The sequence below is a fragment of the Nannospalax galili genome, unplaced genomic scaffold, assembly GCF_000622305.1.
Source record: "Nannospalax galili isolate Female #2095 unplaced genomic scaffold, S.galili_v1.0 scaffold512, whole genome shotgun sequence".
In the NCBI taxonomy this organism is placed as follows: domain Eukaryota; kingdom Metazoa; phylum Chordata; class Mammalia; order Rodentia; family Spalacidae; genus Nannospalax; species Nannospalax galili.
In genome coordinates, this window is record NW_008331992.1 from 1,842,169 (window position 1) to 1,852,618 (window position 10,450).

The 10,450-nt window shown below is 38.2% G+C and overlaps 1 pseudogene; it reads right to left on the bottom strand.

The window, feature by feature from the left end:
• LOC115069264 overlaps positions 1-10,235 on the bottom strand; it is a 124,822-nt pseudogene extending 114,587 nt beyond the window's left edge.
• Positions 10,236-10,450: the final 215 nt, after the last annotated feature.

Genomic DNA, 10,450 nt, shown 5'->3' on the forward strand with positions numbered 1-10,450 from the left:
CCTTCATTATACTTTTTAATATTTTTATTTGTTTGCGAATTTCACACAGTCAATTTTGACCACATTCAGATACCCGCCCCCTATCCACTACCACATACTCCTCGTCCCACTGACTTTATGCTCTCTATTATTATTTGTCAGTTTTTAAGCTTCTATTTATTTAAAGTTCCTAATGGTAAAATAAAGAGTGTACTCTGAGGGAACCTGGTATTTGATAATTACTCTAATCCTTATTCTATAAGCAAGTAGATAGTTTCAATGACCACATATTGAGATGTCTAGACAAATATTTTCTAGGCTAGAAGAATGTGGTGCCCTTTGTTGACCCTCCCTGGGAAGTTCCTCTCACTCTTAAAATCCCCTGCTTCCTAGGCTCAGGGCCCTTCCAGCTAAAAGTTCAGAGCATGGAAGCTTCCATCTGAAACCTTCACGTTTCAAAACTTTTGGCCTCTTAGGCTGTTATTTTCAATTCTCATTTTGTGGTATATTTTTACTGAATTTTTGTCTATTTCATACAAAACATCTTAATCATCTTTTTACCCCCTCCCCCATCTGCCCCATCCCATAATCCTCCCCATCAACAGGATTTCATGCATTCTGTCATTTATGTTAAAGCCTATCAAGTTAAGTTAGTGTACAGACATTCCTCCTTGCAAGGACATCCACTGGGGTCTAGTCAGTCTATCTAGAGTCATTCCTTAAAGATCATCAACTCTCTTCACCCAGCAGTCATCAGCTGTCAATAGTTCTTCCGCTAAGGTTTGGGCCTGCTGTCCATTTCCCCAGCTCTATGAGGGGATTTTGTCTGCTTGAGTTTGCATGGGTCTTATGCATACTGATGCCATTGTTTTGTTTTGTTGTCTTGGTCCTCATCTGTCCTCCCAGGGGGAGGCACTCCCAACAGGCTTTGAAGGCTAAGAAAGGAATCAGCGAGCAAGATGGGGGCCGCTTGCACTGTAAGCAGCATTTTGTGTTTTCCTTTTCGCTTCTGAATCCTTGGTTGTCTTGAACATCTAGGTAAATTTTATATATATCAGCCCCTTGTCAGCGGTGGCCTCCATTGGTTTCTCATATGACTCACAGTAGGGTAGCTAGTGCCATATTGACAGCATCGTGTTCACAGGATACCCACGGGAGTCCTGGCCTTGAGTCTCCTTCATGATCTTTTCTGTTAACTTGACATTATAATCTGCCATACCTACTAAAGAGTGGGAGTTATGAATTATATTCTCCTCTTAAGATGTCAGCTGGATGTGATGCATTGAAAGGTCTGAAATTTGCTTTTAAGCTTTTTTTTTTTATGCCATTGTTTTGTTTTGTTGTCTTGGTCCTCATCTGTCCTCCCAGGGGGAGGCACTCCCAACAGGCTTTGAAGGCTAAGAAAGGAATCAGCGAGCAAGATGGGGGCCGCTTGCACTGTACAGCATTTTGTGTTTTCCTTTTCGCTTCTGAATCCTTGGTTGTCTTGAACATCTAGGTAAATTTTATATATATCAGCCCCTTGTCAGCGGTGGCCTCCATTGGTTTCTCATATGACTCACAGTAGGGTAGCTAGTGCCATATTGACAGCATCGTGTTCACAGGATACCCACGGGAGTCCTGGCCTTGAGTCTCCTTCATGATCTTTTCTGTTAACTTGACATTATAATCTGCCATACCTACTAAAGAGTGGGAGTTATGAATTATATTCTCCTCTTAAGATGTCAGCTGGATGTGATGCATTGAAAGGTCTGAAATTTGCTTTTAAGCTTTTTTTTTTTCTCTCTCATGGTCTTTCATATTACTATAGCTTGCATTGAGAGCCATATTGCAAGAAACAACAGAAGATATTATGATTTTTTTCCTGCTTAAAGAATTAGAGGCTTGAGCAGAGGTATAGGACAGAAGCTCACACAGCTACATTGGCTGAGTTAGAAGAAAGTTTCTTTTGTACAGCTTTGATTAAAATACCAGATCCTAAGGTATGAAAACAGAATGCTGAGCACCTCTTCTAAAAAATAACTCGATCCACATGTAAGAATGCACCTTGACACATTATTTATGTGGGCTACAAAACTGTAACAACTTTTTAGATTACTAAAATTTTAAGATTAAGTATAAAATAATATTTTCTAGAGCAATGTGTATGTTCAATGAAAATCTTATTTTCGAAAATGTATGACTGGAAAAGTTACAATAGAATGAAAAATTTACAAAGAAAGTGCAACAGACGCATTTTCACGCGCTATCATTCCATTTGAGGTGAGTTTATGCATGGAGACAGAAACACAACGTTGGCATACTGAATGTAGATTGTTACACTCACATATAGAACTGTGGACTCTATAAAGTAGTAAGGAGGTGAAAAAGCTGCTTTGTGAATTCAGACTTATGTAAAATTTGAGGTTCCTGCCAGCATCAGCTTTTACTAACCGTCCTATAGCTCAGGTGGTTGTGAGAGACATAGACAAGCCCAGGAGAAGCTTGGGGCTGTTAGCAGCCACTAGGGCCTTTCCCTGCAGCTCCAGTGTGGTTAGGATGTTAAGGTAACACAGAGGCCTCCATATAAGATAAAAGGCATGCATATGTATATATATGTCTTATGTAAAAGGAATGGTTTTAACCATAAAACAACTTTTTTCTTCCAACATTTACAAAGCTATGTGACACTTTCCAGGGGGTTGTATTTCATAAGTTGGTAGAGCCCAGGTTTCTTTTAGTACACAACACTGTACAAACCTAGTACATTCTGCTGAAACCATTCCATAGATAGGGACAGTCCTGGAATCTGTGGTAGCAAATGCCATGAGTGTGTACTCCAGGAATCCTTCCACTAGCTTGTTTACAAAGAGATTTGACTCTAATTTCTCCTTTTTCTGGGGAACAGGAATAGTCAGTTTGCTACTAACTCCTCTATCACAAAAGCAGATATTTAAAATTTTTTCAATCGACAGGCACTATGACAAGTATGGCTTCTGCACACTTTGTCTTACCATTCACTATAATCCAGTGACATCTGTCATAGTATTGATCTCCCTTTTGGAGATGAAGAAACTGATGCTTTTAATGAGTCATTAGTTCTCCTAGGATTACAAGGATGAAAAGTGTTGCAGTTGGGTATGAAACATCCATGATCTGATTCCGAACTGACATCCTTAGTCTTGTTGGCAACATTGTTTTGTTAAAAATTTTACAACTACCTTCTAGTTCTGAAAAGATGGAATAGATGCACTTTATTTATCCAGATTAGTAAAACTAAATGCCATGGGCATTACATATGAAGTCGTTTGAAAGCTGGAGAGAATGTAGAGCATTCAGGAGCTTTTGGATTTAAAGAACATCACTCTAGTGGATTTCTTGACTTGCCTGTTTTGTGTTTTGCTCCATGCATCTCATACCGTGTGCTGGAAAAGCTGTCAGCCTATAAAGTTGAACTGGCGCACACACACTGTAAATAACAGCTTGCGTTCTCTAGCATAGTGCTAAAATTTGTAAAAGTAGTCATTGTATCAAAGCCAAACACAAGATATAAATAAGCCCTATTATCAATCATGCTAGCAAAGTCTCAGTGGACAGCCAGAAATGAGGTGGTGTGGAATCCAGGAAACCTGGACAGAGAGCCTGGACTGTATCCCGCACAGACCTTCAGTTGGTGTCAGAGGAGGCCACAGGGTGCACCTGGCCTTGCATCCCCATTAACAGCAATGATTCCTTTCTTTTCACTATCGGAGGTGGTCAAATACAGAGTCAGGACTTGACAACACATGCTTTTACTCAGGAGGTCACAGTGCCAGTTGAGATCAGGCAGAAGCCTGGACACGGCATTTCTACTGTTACAACTGGGGATACACAGTGGGCATCTGCTAGGAACCTACCACTCCCCATCTTAATGAGTGATTTAGAATTCTCACTTTAGTATCAACAGCGGGGGAAAGTGGGAATCTTAACTTTTAAGCCCAGATAGCAAAAAAAAAAAAAAAAAAAAAAAAAAAAAAGAACTATTTCCATCTCCTATGCCAGAAGAGAGTCAGAAAAGCCTGTTAGCAGAAGGTTTAAAAAACTTGGAGTCTCGTAACATAGTGAAAGCCCCCATCTTGCTTAGTACCAGGAAATCTCAAGCAGAAGCAACAAAGGACAGCTAAGACATACTAATACAGAATTGACAAAGGTGTTCAGATTATGTGAGAAAAATACACTTTATAAGTCATTATACAGTTTTTCCAATTAGCCAGTAGAAACACATTTGAAATAGTCAAAAGTATGGTATAGTGTCACAGTTCCAGTTATTTGGGCTACAGAGTCAGGAGGATTACAAGTAGGAGGGCAGCCTGAGGTAAGTTAGTGAGACCTTATCTTAGGAAACAAAGAACAGGGTGCTGGGAAATAGCTCACTCTTAAGAGCTCTGGCTGCTCTGGCAGGGGGCCTGGGGTCATTTCCCATCACCCACAGGGAGGCTAACAACTGTCCAGGATTCCAGTTCCAGGGGATCTGACACTCTCTTTTGGCATCCACAGGCATGGCATGACACAGGTTGCACTTACATACATTCAGGTGAAACTTCCACACATACGACAACGAAAAAATAAATCAAATAAACAACAAACCCACAATTTTGCAGTAGTTGATTTACAGTCTCATTATAAAGATATAAAGAAGAACAAATTGGGATTTATTTTTGGATTGAAAAGTATAACAACTTGAGTTTAGAAACTCAGTGAACAGCACTGGTGAGGTGGCTTGGTGGGTCCAGGACATTGCTGCCAAGCCGATGACTTGAGTTCAATTAATCCCTGGAACATATAATAATAAATAATAAATAATAAATAATAATAAATAAATAATAAATAATAATAAATAAATAATAAATAATAATAAATAAATAATAAATAATAATAAATAAATAATAAATAATAATAAATAAATAATAAATAATAATAAAAATTACCAAACTTAGTAGCAGTGAAAGTTATATTTGATACAAAACAAAATTTAAGAAAAATCAGCTCCAAAACATGTGGGATTCTAGGAAAAATCTAACATTTGTATGTTTAGAATTCTAAAAGTGCAAAATAAGGGGTTTAGAGCTGAAAAGTACTTTAGGAATTAATGACTGTGTGGTGTTCAGATTTTGCTAAAGGAGTATACATGTAGATTTTAAAAGCCACCTAAACCCAAGGTAGAAGAAATATTAGAAATCTACAACAGCTCACACCACAGACAACTTCAAAACCGAGTGACAAAGAAAGCAATATTAATTCAGCCAAAGATCAGCAGCCTTGCATGAGGATTAGATTTTCATCAAAACCACAGAAAACAGAAGACTTAAGAGACAGCTAATGTTGAAAGGAGGGTCAGTGAAAGCACATTCTGGCATCAAAGGGAAAAATCAAGGCATTCTCATATGAGAAAAACTAACAGAACACACAAGCAGAAGCTTTACCACAGAGGAGTGTGACTGAAGTGATTGTGGAATGTCAGAGAAACAATGAAGGGATAACTATTTTTTCTCTTCATTTTGAGTTTTCTAAAATATAATTGTCCTTTGAAAATAATTGAACATTGATAGAGTAACAAATACATATCTGAAAAATATTTAAGCCTATTATGTAATACTGGATGATAAATAGTTTTATTTTTTTGATTGATTTAAAAAATTTATTTATTTTTACTCTATTATTTTTTCTATGTGTACAGGTGTTATGCCACCTGCATGTATATTAAGTGCACCTGTATGATGCAGTGCCTCCAGAGGACAGAAGAGGGCATCAGAGCCCCGTGGAACTGGAGTTTCAGATGGTTGTTAGCCACCATGTGGATGCTGAGAGTTGAATCCAGGTCTTCTGTCAGAGTAGCCAGTGCTCTCAACTGCTGAGTCATTTCTCCAGCCCCAAAGAAATATTTTCAAAAGGTGAAATGGTTTAACAAGGTTTCTATGCTTCACTTGACTTGGTGTCACCTTAGTACAAGAGCTTCTAGCTCTCCCCATTTAATCTGCAAATTTCATGATTTAGTTTTTCTTTACCACTGAGTAGAACTCCACTGTGTAAATATACCACATTTTCATCATTCATTCACTGGTTGAGGGAAATTTATGTTGCTTCCATTTCTTAGCTGTTGTGTAAAGGGCAACAACAAGTATGGCCAAGTAAGCATCTCTATAGTAGAATGTTGAATCCTTTGGGATATGTTGAGGAGTGGCAGAGCTGGATCTTATGAAAGTTCTTTCTAGTTTTTTAAGAGTTCTCTGCACTACTTTCCATAGTTGCTGCACCAGATTGCAATCCCACCAGCAGTGAGTGAATACTCTCCTGTCCCCACATCCTCTCCAGCACTTGCTGTCATTTGTCCTCTTGACTCTATATGTCACTTGAACTGCTAAAATGATGAGGTTGGCTCACTGAGGTAAGCTGTGCAATGCCTCATAAAAGACTACATTATTATAAAATAGATTGCTTGTATCTGCTGTAGACAAATGGATGTGAAATTCTAAAAGTAAGGTCAAGAAAGCTATAGACAGATGTGAAAAAAGCAGAGAAATGAAAATATGAATGAACAGAACACAAACTAAAAATTTCCTCATTAAACCCTCACAATTCAAGAATAATATTATGTGAAAATATTCTAAATACACTAATTAAGAAGCAGAGTAGATTACAAAATGTGATATCTACTAAATGTAATGAAACTGGCAGTCGGACAGTAAAAGGATCTGAAAAGATATCATGCATCTATTATACAAAAAGAAAGACATGACTACATTAATTTCAGATTAAACAAATCTCAGAACAAATTCAATGACAACAGACTTAGGTCATTATATAATAATAAACAGTTCAAACCTCCTCAGCGATAAAAATGTTAAACTTAGGCACCAAACAGTAGAGCTCCAAAATATTTTACCTTAAACTGAATAAACTTATGATATAAACATACACATATCAACAGTTTTATATTTTAAGGCTTTAATACTCTTCTCAGCAAATGAGAGACTAGTAGCCTAACTAATATAGGCATGTATGTGTGCAAATTAGATATGTAAATAACTTGACTATAGAATAGCTCACTGTTATCAACCAATAGAATCCAACTGGCATTTATAGAACTCTCTATTCAACAACAGCAGAATACACCTTCAGTGACACACAATGTGTAATGAGAAATACTATACCCTCATGTATAAGATAAGCCTCAATAAGTAAATAAGTAATGATTATTATTTTTGTGTGTCAGAGTGTCTATGCTGTGTATGTGGGTATGCATGCCATGGCATGAGTGTGGTGGTCAAAGGACAATTTTGTAGAGTACGTTCTCTCCTACCTTTACATAGGTGTGATGATATGACTCAGGTTTTCAGGTTTGTGTGGAAACCACTTCCTCCTGCTGAGCCATCTTGCCAGCCCAAGTAAATTTAAAATAATAAAGGACTTAAACTCATTTAAAATTGTATTTATTTTGTATAAGCCCACAAATCAATATTAGAAAAAAAGAAAAATAAAATGAACACATAACATCATTTTTTTTTTGTGAAAAAGGTAAGGCAGTGTTAAGATGGAAATTTATAATATTAAATTAGAAAATATGCATGAATTATAAAAATATCTCTTAAAAAATGTAAGTCTTAGGCAGGTGTGGTGGCGCATGCCTGTAGTCCCAGCACTTGGGAGGCAGAGGCAGGTGGATCTCCGTGAGTTCAAGGCCAGCCTGGTCTACATAGTGAGTTCCAGGAAAGCTGGGGCTACAGGGAGACCCTGCTTCAAAAAGAGAAAAAAAAAAAATCTAAGTCTTAATAGCAAGCACTTAGAGAAAAGAGCTAAATAAAGCCACAGATTGAAATTAATAAAATTAAGAGCAGAAATAAACTTGAAACAAAAATTAGAAAAAAGTCAGTGTTATTCAAAAACTTAAAACTGGCAAATTTCTAAAAACACTGACAAAAACTGAACAGAAGACACAAATCTGAAATAGTGGACACAAAACACAGGGTTACTCCACAGTGTATGTGGACATCTAACTGGTAAGAATGAAATCCTACAAGAAACTGTACACACATACACATGACAGCTCAGAGATGTTTCTATGTGCAGTGGATGGCAGCGAACATGGAAACTCACAGCTGGTTAAAGTGTGGATAGTAAGTGATCGCGGAATGCTTAGCCACAAATGGGACATGTATATCATTACTGCTTCCCAGGGTTCAGGGACCATTACGTTATGGAGGAAAGGAAGGAATGATTGTAAGGGCCAGAGGTCATAGAGGACCAGAGGAAAACCATGTCTTCTGGACATGATGGGACCAATGGGCACATGGGCTCACAGCAGCTGTGATTGCCTGAACAAGACCTGCATAAGATCCAATCAGTCAGTGTTCTAGCATGGAATGGGAAAAACGTTGGAGAGCTCCAACCCTATGGTAAGTAGATGGCCTCTGGGATGGGGTGTGACTCTCCTTTGGAGTCAATGGTTATTAAGAAAGGAGAGAGAACACAAAGGTGGGGGTATGGAGATGGGTGGTTTGGGAAGAAGGTGGAGGCAAGTTGGAGTAAAAATGACCAAAATATATTGTATGAAATTCTTAAAGAATAAAACTATTTTTCTTTTTTATATTTTATTTTATGATTTTTATTTTATGTGTATGTGTATATTGCCTGCATAATTTTTAAAATAATATTTTTATTGATTCTTTGAGAATTTCATGTAATGCATTTCCATCACATTCAAGACCCCCTTCACAATCTTCTCCCAGATCCACCCTAACCTCCATACCCTCCTCTCCTCATGTCTTCTATTTTTGGGTTTTTTTTTTTTTGGTCTTTTTGAGACAGGGTCTCCCTGTAGCCCCAGCTGTCCTGGAACTCACTATGCAGAACAGGGCCTTGAACTTACAGAGATCCGCCTGCCTCTGCCTCCCGAGTGCTGGGATTATGTCTTCTAATTTTTTCACCAAGTGTTCTTGGGTGTGGCTCCATTCCCTGGAGCCGGATCAACCTACCTGGCATCACACTCTTGAAGAGAACTGCCTCTTCCTGCCCCAGCAGCTATCCATTTCCAACACATTCTCAGCTGGGGCCCCCGCTTTCCTTCTCCAAGCTGGGCTTATCTCTGGCTTGTGTTTGTGCAGATCTTACGCATGCTCTCATAGGCACAGTGGATTCACAAGTGTATTTGGCCTGTTGTGTCTGGAAAACTGTCCTTGCATTCATCTACCACCTCTGGCTCTTAAAATTTTCCACTCCCTCCCCACAATGATCCCTGAGCCTTTGGAAGAGAGGATGTCATACGGTTGTTTTATTAAAGTTCAGCACTCCACGGTCTCTTAGTTTTCCACATGTTGAACAGTTGTGGATCTCTATGTTAAATGCCTTCTGCTGCAAGAAGTTTCTCTGGTGGGAGCTGAGAGCTGCATTGATCTATAAGAATAATGATTAGTCATTAGTAATTAATACTATGCCCATTTAACAGGACAATAGTAGTAGGTTCTCCCCTATGGACAGTGACCTGTCTAACCACAGTTCTTCACCCTGATATCAGTGCCAGGTATGGGTTCCATCCTGTGAAATCCAATCGAAAAATGGTTGGTTACTCCCACGCCATTAATGTTCCAGTAGGCATATCTTGCCAGGCTTGCCATTATTGGAGCCTGCAGCATTCACAGCTGAGTAAGACTGATGATTACTTTTCTCTCTGATACCACGCATAGCGCCTTCCAGTACTATGAAAGCTTGTCAGTAGGGATGAAGCTTTGAGGTCAGTACCAGCATGATTCTCTTTGCTTGCTCTATGGCTCACATATGTTGTGTCTTCAGCAATAGCACCTTACTGTCAAGTTCAGGAGAGTAACTGAGAGTGATGGTAATTGTCAGTATTATTGGAGGGTCTATGGAAACTCACTCGTCAGCAACTCCAAAGGAAGGAGCCCATAAGAGCAAGAAAAGCTCCTCAATAGTGCTCATGGCCACAATCTGCATATGACTAATTCACTTTGAATAATTCCATGTTATGAAAGATATTGAATTAATAATTTCAAAAATCTCAAAATGGAAATATTCATATTACTTCATTGGATAGTCTTCCTAAAGTTTGCAGAAGAATTTCTGCACAATTTCCTTCTGAACTAGAAGAGAACTTTCTTTTTCTTTTTGGAATGCCTTTATTCCTGACAGCATAGTTGCAATGCTGGTGCCCCAAAAATATGCTTTGTGACATTGCCCCTTACATGGTCTTCTTCCCCATGCATCATGTTATTTGAATTATCCATCTTTGATTTTTTTTAAATACTATTTTTTAGAAGAAGCATGTCATTATAGCTTTAATATGCTCAGTAACAGTTTCCAGAACAAAGATACAGCTCTTTCAAAAGTGGCTATAAAATTTTTAGGTTCACTGTTGAATTAATACAATTATACAATATTGAACTCAGTATAAGGCCTGTAAGGCATGAAATTGAATGAATTTTTAACCTTTAAAAAATCT